The 14,969-nt window shown below is 41.9% G+C and overlaps 1 long non-coding RNA gene across 1 annotated transcript in view; it reads left to right on the top strand.

Moving 5' to 3' along the window:
* The window catches only part of LOC121878087, a 105,499-nt gene extending 91,793 nt beyond the window's left edge, over positions 1 to 13,706 (top strand). Inside the window, exon 4 of the long non-coding RNA XR_006091096.1 lies at positions 13,671 to 13,706. This is a non-coding gene — a long non-coding RNA (uncharacterized LOC121878087). The remainder of the gene's footprint in view (positions 1 to 13,670) is intronic.
* The last annotated feature ends 1,263 nt before the right edge of the window (positions 13,707 to 14,969 follow it).

Genomic DNA, 14,969 nt, shown 5'->3' with positions numbered 1-14,969 from the left:
CTGCACCACACTCCCTTTCCTGCACCACACTCCCTTTCCTGCACCATACTCGCCGTCCTGCACCACACTCACCGTCCTGCACCACCCTCATCCTCCTGCACCACCCTCATCCTCCTGCACCACACTCACCGTCCTGCACCACACTCATCCTCCTGCACCACCCTCATCCTCCTGCACCACACTCACCGTCTTGCATCACACTCACCGTCCTGCACACCACGTTATATAACTTGTGTCTGACCACACCACCATACTAACACGCCGATCTCGTCCGGCCTCCCACTGTCCCAGAAACAGCTTCTTGGAAGATTGGCATTGCAGAAAATGGACACTGCAGGTGGTATGACAGTGCGGAAAGTTGACACTGCAGGAAGTATGACAGTGCAGAAAATTGATACTGCAAGTGGTATGACAGTACGGAAAGTTGACACTGCAGGAAGTATGACAGTACAAAAAGTTGACACTGCAGGAGGTATGACAGCGCAGAAAGTTGACGCTGCAGGAGGTATGACAGTGAAGAAAGTTGACACTGCAGGAGGTATGACAGTACAAAAAATTGACACTGCAGGAGGTATAACAGTGCAGAAAGTTTACACTGCAGGAGGTATGACAGTGCAGAAAGTTGACACTTCATGAAAGTTAGTACAGCCATAAGTATTGGAGGCTACAAAGTTACGATTTTATGCATCAAAATTGGCACTGAGGAAGAGGACCGCGATGGTTGACTGGCAGGAAGGCCGTGAGGCTGTGGAGGGGAGGGAAGGGTGTTGGGTTGATGGGGCTGGTGCGGTGTATGGTAGGGTTGTTATAGTGTGTGTGGGGAGCTGAAATTATCTATAAAGTTGCACGTACGAGTATATCAAGCAGTGGTCCTCTCCAAAGTCTAATTAAACCAAGTCAACCCACGCGCAGGGGCAGAGCTTTATGTGCCGCTGTTGGCCATAGTGGAAGATCACGGTTGTAAGGGAGGACTCGTATATTATACCCCGGGTGAGACCGTCCTACTGTATTAGAAGATATTATTGCCATATATCCTGATTTTCTCATCCCCTAGCACACTATCTTTCAGTTAGCCACTTGAACTTCTCATGTAATCTTTATTTTTATGATATTCCTATTCTTAGTATTAAAATTTTATTAGAATTTTTATTAATAATCCTCTTCTTCCTTTTTTATTATTATTTATACTTATATGATTTTGCTGCCAGTATCAGTGTAAAAGCTAATAAGGAATCATAGGCATATGGGCTAGCTATTTACGGGTTGGGGGCAGAGAATTAAATAGAATAGTTAAAAAAATAATATAAAAAAATATTAATTATTGTTCTCATCATTTTCTCTCCCCAAGCTATCACAGTAAATCAGTGAATACAAGTATAAATGTGTAGAGGTTTTAAATTTATCAATATGGCCACTAGATATATTACAGATGACGAGCCTTTACAACAGCTTCAAGCAACAAATAGCTACTGTCTCTTCATATCCGGTTTCCTGCCCGAAGTTAGACTTTAGGGAATTTAAATTTAAACCTGCCTGTGGCTCTCAAGTATTGCCCTTCCTACTGTTGCACCCTGTATATTTGCTGTATGCACAATAAAATCCAAATTTTTATCTTTTTCGTCCTTTGTAAATCGATGAAGTCTGAAACTTTTAGCATGTAGTCTGTAATTTGATATGCATCCCCAATATGGAGCATTTATCAGGCATTGTCACAGACCTTGGCACCACGACGGCCAGCTGGTAACTAAGGTTCCACCCCGGAGCCTGTACCACCCCCGGGCTGCCGGCCAGATGACGTCATGCGCAACGAAGGACGAATTTCCGACTCGAAGTGGGTTGACTTGGTATAATTAGACTTTGATCTTCCCCACCCTGATATATGGCAGTGACATGGGTCACATATAGGAGGCACTTCAAGGCACTTGAAAACTTTCACCAACGTAGTCAACTTTCCATCCTCCGAGTTCTCTGGGAAGACAAAAGAACAAATGCCAGTATTCTCGCTGACACCAACTGTAGGAGCATCGACGCTACCATTATCTATGAACAACTACGTTGGACTGGCCTTGTTACCCGCATGGACGACAGTGGACTACCAAAGCAGTTACCTTACAGTCACCTAACGAATAGTAAACGTAATGCTTGCGGGCAACTGAAAAGGTATAAAGATAGTCTTAAGACAAACCTGAATAAGTGCCAAATCGACCCCCTTAACTGGGAGACGATTACTCCACAGCCACACCGTAACTTTTGGAGGAGCACCACACGAGAAAGTGTCAATACTTTCGAGTTAACCCGACTGCATACCGAGACAGACAAGCACCAGCGCTGGAAAGATGCTGCCGCAGCCCCTCCCACACTAAATGTAGCCCTCCACACGTGCTACATCTGTGGACGACCCTGCCGATCCGTATCGGCCTCTCGAGTCACCTCAGAGCTTACTAACAAATGTGGCATCTTTAATAACTCGTATCATTGTATCATAGCTGGATGATCCTCATACTCGATTCCAAATGACAGCAAAGTAGTAGTAGTAGTAGTAGTAATAGTAGTAGTAGTAGTAGTATACCTAGACGACGATGACCTCTCACCGGGTAGGGAGTCTCATCGCCACCTTCCTCATAATTCTCCCCTCCTCCCCTCTCTTTCTCCTCCCTTTCTTTCTTCACCTCTCTCCTCATTCCTTCTTCCCTTCTACCTCTTCCCCTTGTATTTGATGTTTAGTATCATATTAAGCGCTCCCCAATCAAAACGCACGCACGCACGCACGCACGCACGCACGCACACACACGCACGCACACACACACACACACACACACACACACACACACACACACACACACACACACAGTTTTATCTTTTCCCTTCTCACGTATATGTGACAGATTATTGTCACCTTTACACAAGGGGGAGTAAGGAAGAGAGTAAAAATCAGAGACGTGTTTAAACAAGTCAAGATGATGTCGAGTATCTGTGTTTTACCGTCCATCAGGTTGGTGTGATGTTACTGTGTGTGTTCCAGGCCTCCACATCCGGGTACACCCGTTACTAGTTCTCCAGACTATATATATATATATATATATATATATATATATATATATATATATATATATATATATATATATATATATATATATATATATATATATATATATATATATATATATATATATATATATACTTACTTTGTTGATGCGTCGTTGTGTCAAACCTACCTTGTGTATAGAAAAGGCTGTGTTGGTGGCAAAGGACAAAAGTAACCTCACCACTCACATTCACATTGGGAATATTACACGGCCAGAATAGTGTAACACTCAGCCTTCACCAACCATCAACCATTTACCTTGTTTGGATTAGCACATAAAAGTTTTGCTCTTTCTATGGCAACGCAAAACTATTGCTAACAGCTTACCCCAAGAGTGTGTGTGTTTAACACATTCCTCAGTTGATTTAATATCACCTACTGTACACCACTCGATGCTTTTTAGCCCGTTAGGGCTATTTACATACACTTATTTTTCGGACCCTGTCTCAATTGCAGTTCTCTTGTTAAATGTTTATTCTACATACATAATTATGTATTTCATAAGTCCTCCACGACCCCATCTCTTCATTTGCTGTATACAACCATTATTTTATTGCTACTATGTCATTATCTCTCCTTTTATGTTTGGCCACTCAGATCCCATAGCGTTATGTATCCATTATTACTGTCACTGCTACAGTAACTCGTACATATTGCATGGAAACACTTGTGCGCTACTCCGCGACACCCTTCATCACCTCCCAGGTACTTCCTTTACAACATGAATGATGAGGGAAGGTAACCAGTGTATCAGGGGTGACAGTCTGACATTGGTGGGGTACTGGAGGGTGACACGCTGACCCCTCACCTGTCTACAGTGTGGTGTACAATGAAAGACAAAAGTTATGTCGTGGCAATTTGGTGAAAACGTACTGTATGTGGAAGAGCTAAACTTTTGGATCGCTCTGCCTTGCGGACAAAACCACGACACGACTTTTGTCTTTGCTTTTACACACATTTCTCACGACACCCGCTCAAACAGTAACATGTTTGCATTTCTAGATATTAATTCCATATCACGTTGTTTACTCAATCTGTCATATGGAACCATACTCTATATTGTTGCAACGTAACACCTGAACCTACATTTAAAAACAAATACGTGTCTTTAACTTACATTATGACATATGTTGTGGTCATAGAGTAATTGTCTGACTGTTTTTATCGCTTTTATCGTCGTTAAGTGCGCCAGTGACATAAGTTCTCACATTTCCATTACGGGAGATATTTATTTAAACGAGTCTTTTAAGTACTGGGTATTGAGCACCTTTAAGATACTTAAACCATATATGGGGAATTATTGGAGATGTGTACACTCGGTAAAAAAAAGTATCTTTACAATTCTTGTGTGAAACAAAATAACACCACGAATGGAGGTTTTAGTAACCAACTAATTTTATATTTCAAATGTAATAACTAAATTAAGCCTACCATAATAGGAAGCAAATCTCTTACAATCACGCCTACCATCCTTAGTGAGACAACACGATTATTCAGTTTGAAATTCATCGGACCCCTCCTAAAAATAAGATACCTGTTCAAAATTGTGTTGAGGATATAATATGACACAACGGACTAGTGATTTTGACAACCCTACCGAGGCAACAGGAATCGCAGTGTTCATTTTGAAATTCATCGATACCCAAGTACAGATAGTTTTTTGAGTGACTGTTCTAGTTATTTTTCATAACTGCAACTGCTGATTCTGAGTACATGCTGCTTTCTGGCGCTGAGTAAGAGGAGGCCGAGTGGTGGTAAGGAGAGTCTCGCCAGTGTTGTAAGCTGCGCTAGTGCTGAGGCGGTGTGTTTAGTGGGGTTTTAAACTAACCAGTCAGTTGTCTCTGAGGAAGCCTTGGTCGGTCTGCGCTCTTTTAGTCAACACCCCTTTGCTTTGCTAGCACTACTGTTGGCTACTGTCGCCGCTTGTTGTTACCGACTTCACTTATGATGTTATTTGCCTGTTGCCGCTTGTGGTGGTCATGACTTTCGTGTTGATGTCACCCATAGGTTGGTTGTACAGCAGCATTCCCTGTTTTCTTCATAGCCATGACTTCTTGATGCAGCTCTTGTGCTCCTGCGTCAATGTATGTACAGATAAGATGATGTGAATGATGATGGTAGTGTGTGCGGGCCAAGAGATAGGTGTAGCAGACTTGCGTGCTCTAGGTGTTACTGTATGTGTATGTGTATGCAGTATGGGAGGTAGATGTAGCTGCATGTGTATGTGTAGATAGTCAGAGGAGGTGTTACGTGTGTGGTGAGGCCGGGAGGGTGGTGTAAGAGGATTAAGTAGAGAGGTAGACAGGGCAGACAGCACTTGAGTGCCTTCCCTGCCTACCTGCTGGCCGGCAGTGCTTCAGTGCCTATCATGGTGTGGCCGTGAGTTGCCTCGTCTCTGGCTGTACCACACGCTTCTTGTGGTGCTATACTTTACTGTGTTGTGGATATTCCAGTCGTGACCCAGTGATTCATCCTGGTGGATCAGCTGAGCGTCACTGGTCGTACCTCACCAGACTTCTTACTCGAGGACCATGTTTCCACTCCCGCCCAGCACACTGTCACCGTGTGACATCCTCGCTTTAGGGGTTCAGTTCCAGTCAGAGTTACTACAGAAGAGCCACCCGACGCAGGGTTATTGAAACCATGGCATACTGTTGCCACGCTAGCTGCCCCCTGCCGGTGTAACGGGGTGAGCATTCGCACCTAGTTTTGTTCCTCCACTTCTTGGCAACACACAGCAACCATTCGTCCACGCGACTCCCACCCAACTAGCGTCTCCAAACTCATCTTTGGAGACTTTGCTTCCCGTGGAGATCATTACAGCCTTGTGTCAACACAACTTTAATAATGAATTAAAGTGTATTTTCCAACACCAGCAGAGATTCAGTGAATGGGCTCGTGCATGGGAATACCTTTATATCTGGCTGTGGGACTACTGTGTAAGAAGAAAGGTGGTGAGGTGATGTGGTAACAATGGAAGGGAACAAGAAAGTGTTTCCTCACAGGGATCAACTTATAGCTTGTGGATGACGAAACCTTGTGGAGGGGAGTAACTGGGCGGTGGAGGAGGGAGGCTTGTTACACCGAGAGAGAAAAAATAAGAATATTGGCAAAATCTTGAGTGTTGCTAGTTTGACTACATTTATATGTGTGTTTACCTTGTTGGAAGATAGTGCCAGTGATATGACCTGTTTTACTCAGGGGCTACCACAATAGTGTGTAGCGATCATCGTGTAATCTAAGACACCACATCACTAGCACCAATAGTGCCACTAGTGCATAGTGATAATCTTACAGCTGTGCAACACTGTTAGTACCAGTGCTGTGCTTGCCTTGTAAGTGAGCCGCCACAGTGGTGTGTGCAGTGATTACATTTAGGATACACCATCAGTGTCACCATCCAGCCCTCTTGTTCTGACCAACTGTTCCTTGATAATGACTCTACACCGAAGTTTTGGCTGGAAATACTCGAGTGTTTGATCGTCAGTGAATACTTGACCCTACAACTCATTGTAAGTATACTGTATTTATTACTTGTGACTGAATTTTTCTTGCAGTTTTGGAAATTAGAATTGAGAAATAAGTTACTAAAGGGGGATGATGTAACCCATTCTGCATTGTCACTTCTGGTGACGGAAAATATTTATATATGGCTTCAGAAGGTTTTTTTTTTTTTTACCATAGGTGAAATTAAATTAACTTTAAACACATACCGTGCCTTAAATACCTGAGTTCCTTTTATAACTGGAGCCTGACACTAGTTTTTACTGAAGGAGGTCTTCCGTTGTCTCTCTTTCTCTCTTTTTGTAATTAAACAAACTGATTCGGTAATTAAGTGGGTGTTAGATAAAGGTGTTGTAGAAGAGTGACGGATACGTTCATGTAGGAGGACTTTAATTAAATCCTTGTTCCTGCTCCCTCCGTGCCCAGCCCGCCTCTGTCCCTCAAGGCGTCCCAGATGTAAAATTAACTATCACTCGCTGGAAGAGCAAGTTGTCTTTCTCTCTCTATCATAAGCAGAGCACTTCTTTATATATCTTATTCCCCAGTTCCAGTTCGCTTGATTCTTTAAGTGATAATATAGGTAGTGCTGCTTGCCGTGAAGTTACTCAGTCATATTATCGAAAGTGTGGCCTCTATTGCCCCTCCATCACTCACTGCTATATATATATATATATATATATATATATATATATATATATATATATATATATATATATATATATATATATATATATATATATATATATATATATATATATATATATATATATATATATATTATGTATTTATTTATTTATTTATTATTCACGTTTATTTTTTGGACACGTTTTGTCATAGGGAAAAGAAACTGAACCAGAGAAGAACATTTTTACTGGAAAGTCAATAATGATTGATTAATTAATTGATTTTTTTTCTGTTAAAATCATCTTGTATTTTTGCATCAACTTAAGCATTTAAATAAACAGTGTAAACATACATAATAAACAATTTATATATGTATATTACATACGTAAACAGTGTAGACATTCAAACGTAGATAACGTAGATATACTGTACAAGCATAGACAGCAGGGGCACACATTAACAGTATAGACAAAGGTAAACAGTATATAGATCTAAACCAAGCATAACCCATAAAAGCAAGTAAAGACTTCGGATTACCTGCATATTGGACCCTTAGCTTATATCACCTTAAGATTACTCTCTCTCTCTCTCTCATTTTTGCACGTTTTTGTTTAAGTTTTCCGTAGAGAGAGATAGAGAGAGGGAGAAGGGTGTTAAAAGAATAAATTATACCAAAATAAAAACATTGGAACACCTTAAGGTAAAACTATTATCAGGATGTTGGTAAGGCTCGACACGCCGTTATCAGTGTTGCTTCAGCGTGTACTGCATAATGAGCTGGTCAAGTTTATGGCGAGGGTGTAGGAAGGGGGAGTGTGCTATAAAACGTAGTGTGTGCCTTTACACCTGACGACCTCCTGTAGTATTATGTTTAGGGTAGAATTAACCAATCATTTCAAGGTTTTAGTTAACCAGCCATTTGTAGGATATAATTAACCAAACATGCAAAATGCTCAGAACTATCCTCCATGGGTAGGACAAAATAACCATCCTTACAAAGATTGAAAATTACCATATCAAGGTTAAAATAAATTATATTAAAGCTAACATTACCCCCGCGGGTGCCTCGGTACCAAGAGTCCTTTTCGCACGGATGGGGTCGATGTATCGATTCCTCGCCAAGATTTTTGAGGTCTGGAGTGTATCGATTCATGTCATACCCTTTGTTTTTGAGGCTTCAACGAGAGTGGAGAGACACTTTAAAGTGACCGCCCGTGTGTGCGTTGGTGTGTACGTGCGCGCGCTTTTGTTCTGTATGCTCCATGGTACCGGAATTCAGTCGAAAATGTTGATGTATGCAGTGAAAATTATTCTCCATGATAATTAAGATTAGGTGTACCCTTTGGAAAGGTGATTTTAATATCATTATTATTAGTAGTGCAGTGGTAGTTATGATAATGTTATTATTACATCACAGTATCATTTTGTTTAAAGGGTTCAGAATATTTTTCTAGAGATTCCTTGGAATGGATTGCGTTATTGAACAAAAGCCAGCTAGAGTTAAGCTTTACTTGCGTTAAGTAGCTCTTGAAGAAATATTCTTCACACACAGACACCATACATCAGTTGTGTCAGGAAAAATGAATAACAAAGCCCGATACAAGAATATTATGTTAGACTGAGTAACCAAGTACATTGTACAGTCACTAATTATATTGTACAGTGAACTAGTAAGTGTGTGGTAGAGTGAACTAGTAAGTGAGTGGTAGAGTGAACTAGTAAGTGAGTGGTAGAGTGAACTAGTAAGCGTGTGATAAGGCAGTGTATTGTGTGGAGTGAGGCAGTAAGTGTGGGCAGGTTCATTAACGTAGTGTAGGTAGAGAGAGTGTGGCCGGCGGCTCACCTCTGGTATGTAAAGCTCATACCATGTAATTAGTGTGTGAGGGGAGAGAGAGGCAATAGAGGAGTAGGCTTGTACCTCGCTGTGACCCAACCTCAACATAGGTGGGTGGGGAAACTGGTATGTGGGCCATTGGACAATTCTCTATTCGACTGAATCCTATGAAAAAAAAGTTCCACCAGACATTTTCCCCCTCAAAAAACAAAATTGACAAAAAACAAGGACTAATAGCACGTTATCAGTATCAGTTGGTGAAATGTCTGTTTTTATGAGGTTAGGTTAGGTAGGAATTTGACTCGGGGTCAGTTTTTATTAAAGTTGTTTTGGGTTAGATATAATATAAGTATAGGGGAGGCTAGAATATATATGTGTATTAGAATATATTAGAATAGATTCGGGATTGTAAAACTCTTGAAATTGGATGAGTTTAGTCAGCGGTTAGATTAGATAGTCTTACGTGTGTTAGATGAGGTTAGAGTAACTGGATTGGGTGTGATTAGTATTATTTTGTATTATTTTTTGGTTAGATTTAGGTTAAATTAGATTGAGTTGTATTAGTTAGGATTAGGTTAACTGGGACACGTCGTCGCTCGGATACGGTGGCACCAGAACACGGGCAAAGCCTTGGGTGGCGGGTAATGGGGAAAGACCTGAAAGGAGGATGCTTAAGCCCGTGTTGACATATTATTAAAACTGGCGGGTGTGTGGTGGAGGGGGGGGGGGTCTTGTTTACCAGTGTTGACACAAGACTCTCTGTTCTGGTCGAGACTTGACGCAGTGCTAAGCATGTCAGTAACCCACGAGCTCCACTTATTTATTTTATAAGAAATAACTGGTCTTTATCGTGTGGTTGGTCTTTGGGAGCCTTTGTTTACACAGTTTAATAAGATGTAAGAAACTTTACAAGGTGGCAGCTCCGTCTCTTAATGGCAGGACACAGAGCTGGATTTCATCATGATGAATATAAAGTTGGAGGCAAATAATGAAAGAATATTATAAGATACTCACTTATAGAGTAATGAAGCTGTTTTTGTCGCTGTGGTGGATTGAACATTGTGGTGCATCTTATATGTTTAAGATTAACGTGTGTGTGCGTGCGTGCGTGCGTCCGTCCGTCCGTCCGTCCGTCCCAGATGGAGTGGCATAATGGTTTTTACTGAGTTCTAGTAGTGTTTGAAACCGTATAACTTCACCTATTTTTTTTCTTTATCTGATGTGATGATAAATTTCGGTCCTTTCATGGAAAATGGACCGTGGAGTTCCAATTGTATTGAATATGTTGGGGAGACAGAAACTGGGTCGAAACGTTGCAGAAGTTTAGAGAATGGGTGTATGGGTAACTACAGTATTTTGGCAGAATCTCTCTCTCTCTCTCTCTCTCTCTCTCTCTCTCTCTCTCTCTCTCTCTCCATGCATCTTTAGCTTTATTCTGTTACCGTCAGACTAGTTAGGATTAGATGTTGTTGAAAGTATTCCTTTAATAAAGATCACCATTGTGTCCAAGGTAACGTGTGGGTTGGTGAGTGTACGAGTTAAAAAAAAAGATGGTGAAGAAAGTGAAAGGATGGTGAAGAGAAAGAGGAAGGCGGGGTTGTATGAACAAGTGGTAAAGAACAAAACCTTGGTAGAGAGAGTGAGTGTGGTAGAGAGAGTGAATGTGTGGTAGAGAGTGAGTGTGGTAGAGAGAGCGAGTGTGGTAGAGAGAGTGAGTGTGGTAGAGAGAGTGAGTGTGGTAGAGAGAGTGAGTGTGGTAGAGAGTGAGTGTGGTAGAGAGAGTGAATGTGTGGTAGATAGAGGAATGTGTGGTAGAGAGAAGAGGAGAGGTGTGTGGTAGGAGTGAGAGGAGAGGAGTAGAGAGTGAGTGGTAGAGAGGATGTGGTAGAGAGGAGTGGTAGAGGTGAGGAGTGGAGAGAGGTGGAGTGTGGTAGAGTGAGTGTGGTAGAGAGTGAGGTGGTAGAGAGGAGTGAGTGTGGTAGAGAGAGGGAGTGTGGTAGAGAGAGTGAGTGTGGTAGAGGAGAGGGTGTGTGGTAGAGAGTAGAGAGAGTGAGTGTGGTAGAGAGAGTGAGTGTGTAGAGAGAGGAGTGGTAGAGTGAGTAGAGTGAATGTGGTAGAGAGAGATGTGGTAGATAGAGTGAATGTGTAGAGAGTGAATGTGTGGTAGAGAGAGAGGGAGTAGAGAGGGAGTGTAGAGAGGAGTGTAGAGAGGAGGTGGTAGAGAGAGTGTGGTAGAGAGAGAATGTGGTAGAGTGAGTGGTAGAGAGGGAGGTAGAGAGTGGTAGAGAGTGAGTGTGTGAGAGAGAGAGTGAGTGTGGTAGAGAGAGTGAGTGTGGTAGAGAGTGAGTGTGGTAGAGAGAGTGAATGTGTGGTAGAGAGTGAGTGTGATAGAGTGTGAGTGTGGTAGAGAGAGTGAGTGTGGTAGAGAGAGTGAGTGTGGTAGAGAGTGAGTGTGGTAGAGAGAGTGAATGTGTGGTAGAGAGCGAGTGTGGTAGAGAGAGTGAATGTGTGGTAGAGAGTAAATGTGTGGTAGAGAGTGAATTTGTGGTAGAATGAATTTGTGGTAGTGAGAGTGTGGTAGAGTGAATGTGTGGTAGTGAGAGTGTGGTAGAGAGAGTGAGTGTGGTAGAGAGAGTGAATGTGGTAGAGGGAATGAGTGTGGTAAGAGAGAGTCAAGTCAGTCACTTGGTCAGTCAATCAGTCGCTACAGGGCAAGTAATGGTTGCCCCTCGTGTAACGAGGATGGCCGGCCCAAGGGCCACCTAGGCGTGAATTTGTTTAAGGTGTAGAAGCTGTCGCCAACACAACAACCACACCCTGAGTTAACGTGCTGCATGACTCAGTGTCAAGGAATAGTTCGAGAAGACCGGACAACTCGCCAACTGCACTGGCTAACCATTACCCCGGAACACGATCCGCAAATCAATTAACATCCAGGTTCCCAATTACTGCTGGGTAGACAGAAGCAAATGGCGTAAAGAAACTTGCCCATAGTTTCATCCTGCCCGGGGAGGCAGGGCAAGTAACAGTATGGTGAAGGGTTACATTTTTTGTCCCGTCTGTCTGTCTGTCGGTCGGTCGGTCGGTCGGTGTCTGTCTGTCTGTCGGTTGGTGTGATTATAATGTAAGAGAAGAGAAGGAAATAAATTGTCATGATAGTGGAGATGAGAGAGGAAATTAGAACGTCAATTATAAAGAAATAATTATATGTAGTGATAGACGGTAGTTGTCGGATGGTGTAATAAGTGATGGTGTAAAGGAATAGTTAACAGTATATTGCGATAGGTAAAATATAGGTATTATGTGTTGTAGATCATTGTAATAGGTAGTAATAATAGTATATTGTAATGATAATATAAAGTAATAATACGATAAACTGTAGTATTAGTCGAAGTTAAAAGTGATAAAAAGTTAACAGGAAGGTGTAAGACCAAATAAAAATGAATTCACACGTACAAAAACAAACATTGTGTATTAATGATATATGTAAACAGGAGGAAGATGGTGTCAAGGACGGAGAGAAGTCCCCCCCCCTCCCTCCCCTCCCAAGATGAAGGCAAGAGTAAAGCAGAAATAATGAAGAAATGTGAATGTAATAACAGCAAGAAAGCGCGTGTGTATATAATAATATAGAAAGATACAATAGAGGATCCTGAATGAATCCCAGTTCACCTCTTTCCCCCTATCCTTTCCTGCCAGCAAGTGAGGAGAGAGAGAGAGAGAGAGAGAGAGAGAGAGAGAGAGAGAGAGAGAGAGAGAGAGAGAGAGAGAGAGAGAGAGAGAGAGAGAGAGAGAGAGAGAGAGAGAGAGAGAGAGAGAGAGAGAGAGAGAGAGAGAGAGAGAGAGAGAGAGAGAGAGAGAGAGAGAGAGAGAGAGAGAGAGGGGTATTGATTGTACCTCGCTCCCATTCCTGCCTCCAATTCACCTCTCTCCGCCCCACCGCTCCACATACCTCCCTCCCACACTGCTTAAATAGCCCCCACCACGGGCCCCCACACTACGTAAGTGGTTCCCCTTTTGCCAAAGAGGTCTCCACTCTGCTGAAGTGTGTCCCACTTTGCCCAAGTGGCCTTTCACTGTTCAAGTGGCCTCGAGACTAGTTAAGTGGTACCCACACTGCTCAGTCGCCTACGTATTGGTTAGTGGTACCCACACTTGGTTGTTGTTCTTAACACTAATTAAGTGGCACTCACTGCTTAAGTGGCTCCCAGACTGGCTAACACTACTTAAGTGGGACCCATGCAGTTTAAGTGGCTCCCACACTGGTATTAACATAGTTCACCAAACAACCTTAAGACCTATGCTGTGCTGGTAAGATTTTATCCAATTTATTTGGGGGATTTTCTTGGTAATTTTTATTCCATTAGGATTTTGTCATGTGTGTAATAGTCTTTTGGGAATTATGTACTGTAGCAAGGTTTTATTCGTTGGGATTTTGCTGGTACATGTGCACCGTTACCATTATTAACAAGTGAATCATTAAAGATAATTCTATTTCACTGACTTTAGAAACTTATTCTACCCTTACACTGTGTTTGTTCATAACACTATATTATCTTTATATATTATTGACGTGTATGTTTATGTAACGTGTTACTGACCTCTGTATTTCTTCTTCTTCAGATTCTCCGGAACTTGGATGTATAGGAAGCTGAAGGTAATAAGTCAATTTGTTTTGTTGAAGTCTCACCTTGGGGGGCCTCTTTTACTCGTTTTCTTTCTCTTTCTTCAGCGTGTTTTGTCCTATCAATAACTTGAGAATGGTTGGAGTCAGATCAATTCAAACTTACATCTCAGGTCCACCGAGGATAGATATTTAGTTGATTAATTATCCAGACCAATCCAGTCACCTTGACTTAATTTCTTGACACTGAATCTGTAGGGTTAGAGGGAGGAGAGCCATGAGGTTTCCTGCACTAATAATGCACGTCTTGTTGTTGCCTGTTATTATCAACACTTAATTAAAGCCCAGTATAAGTAAGTCGGAATATTAACAACTTCTGCTCACTGGTGATGCTGATGTTACAGATTACTTGAATCACCGTCTCCTGGCCTATACGGCACCGCACCTTTTCTTGTTGCACTTCCAAACGTTTTTCTTGTGCTGCTCTCAAACGTTTTTCCTCTAGTTACTCTCAAATGTTTTTCCTCTTTTTACTCTCATATCTTCTTCACTCGTTATTCCCTTCAGTATTTTCCTTGCATATAATTTTTTAAGACTCCTACACATAAATGTTTTCTGTTTTGCACAAGTTCTTGGTATCTTGGATTTTACATGTTTTGGAATCAACATTTTTTAATTTGTGTTTTATGTACACGTTTTCAACCTTGTATCCTTCACAATCTTGTTCTGTTTCGGGTCCTACGCTAACGTCTTCTCAGGTGGGTTCTTCATGGGGTACAACAGTGTTCCCTTACGATCCGACACACTCATGGAAAACATTTACCTGTGGGCCCATCACTTTAATCAAATATTTTTGTGCATCCCAAATTGAATAACTCTGGGATTTTCCCTCGGTCCACACGACCTAACCCGAACTCGTGCTAAGTCACATCAATCGGAACCAAGTTTAACTCTTGACCCAATCCGGATCTAACCTGATCTAACCAAACCGAACCTAGCCTAGCTTAGCCTTGTCTAACATAACCTAATCTAACCTTTCCTACACCAATTCGAACCTTACTTAACCTAACCTAATTGTGTGGACCGAAACCAAAGCAAACCGAACCCAACCTAACCTAACCTAATCTAACAAAATGGAAATTTATCATAACGTGACCCACACTAATGGTGCCCCCCTAAACCAAACTTAATCAAGAGTAACGTAGCTGTAACCAAACCTAACCCTACCATGCAGGGCAGTAGGTCTTAAGAACCGTAAACTGGTGTAATTTCGTTCATTGTTATTTTGATGGAAGGAT

The sequence above is a fragment of the Homarus americanus genome, unplaced genomic scaffold (assembly GCF_018991925.1).
Source record: "Homarus americanus isolate GMGI-L3 unplaced genomic scaffold, GMGI_Hamer_2.0 scaffold51859, whole genome shotgun sequence".
NCBI classification, from domain to species: Eukaryota; Metazoa; Arthropoda; class Malacostraca; order Decapoda; family Nephropidae; genus Homarus; species Homarus americanus.
This window is presented reverse-complemented; position numbering and strand designations above follow the sequence as displayed.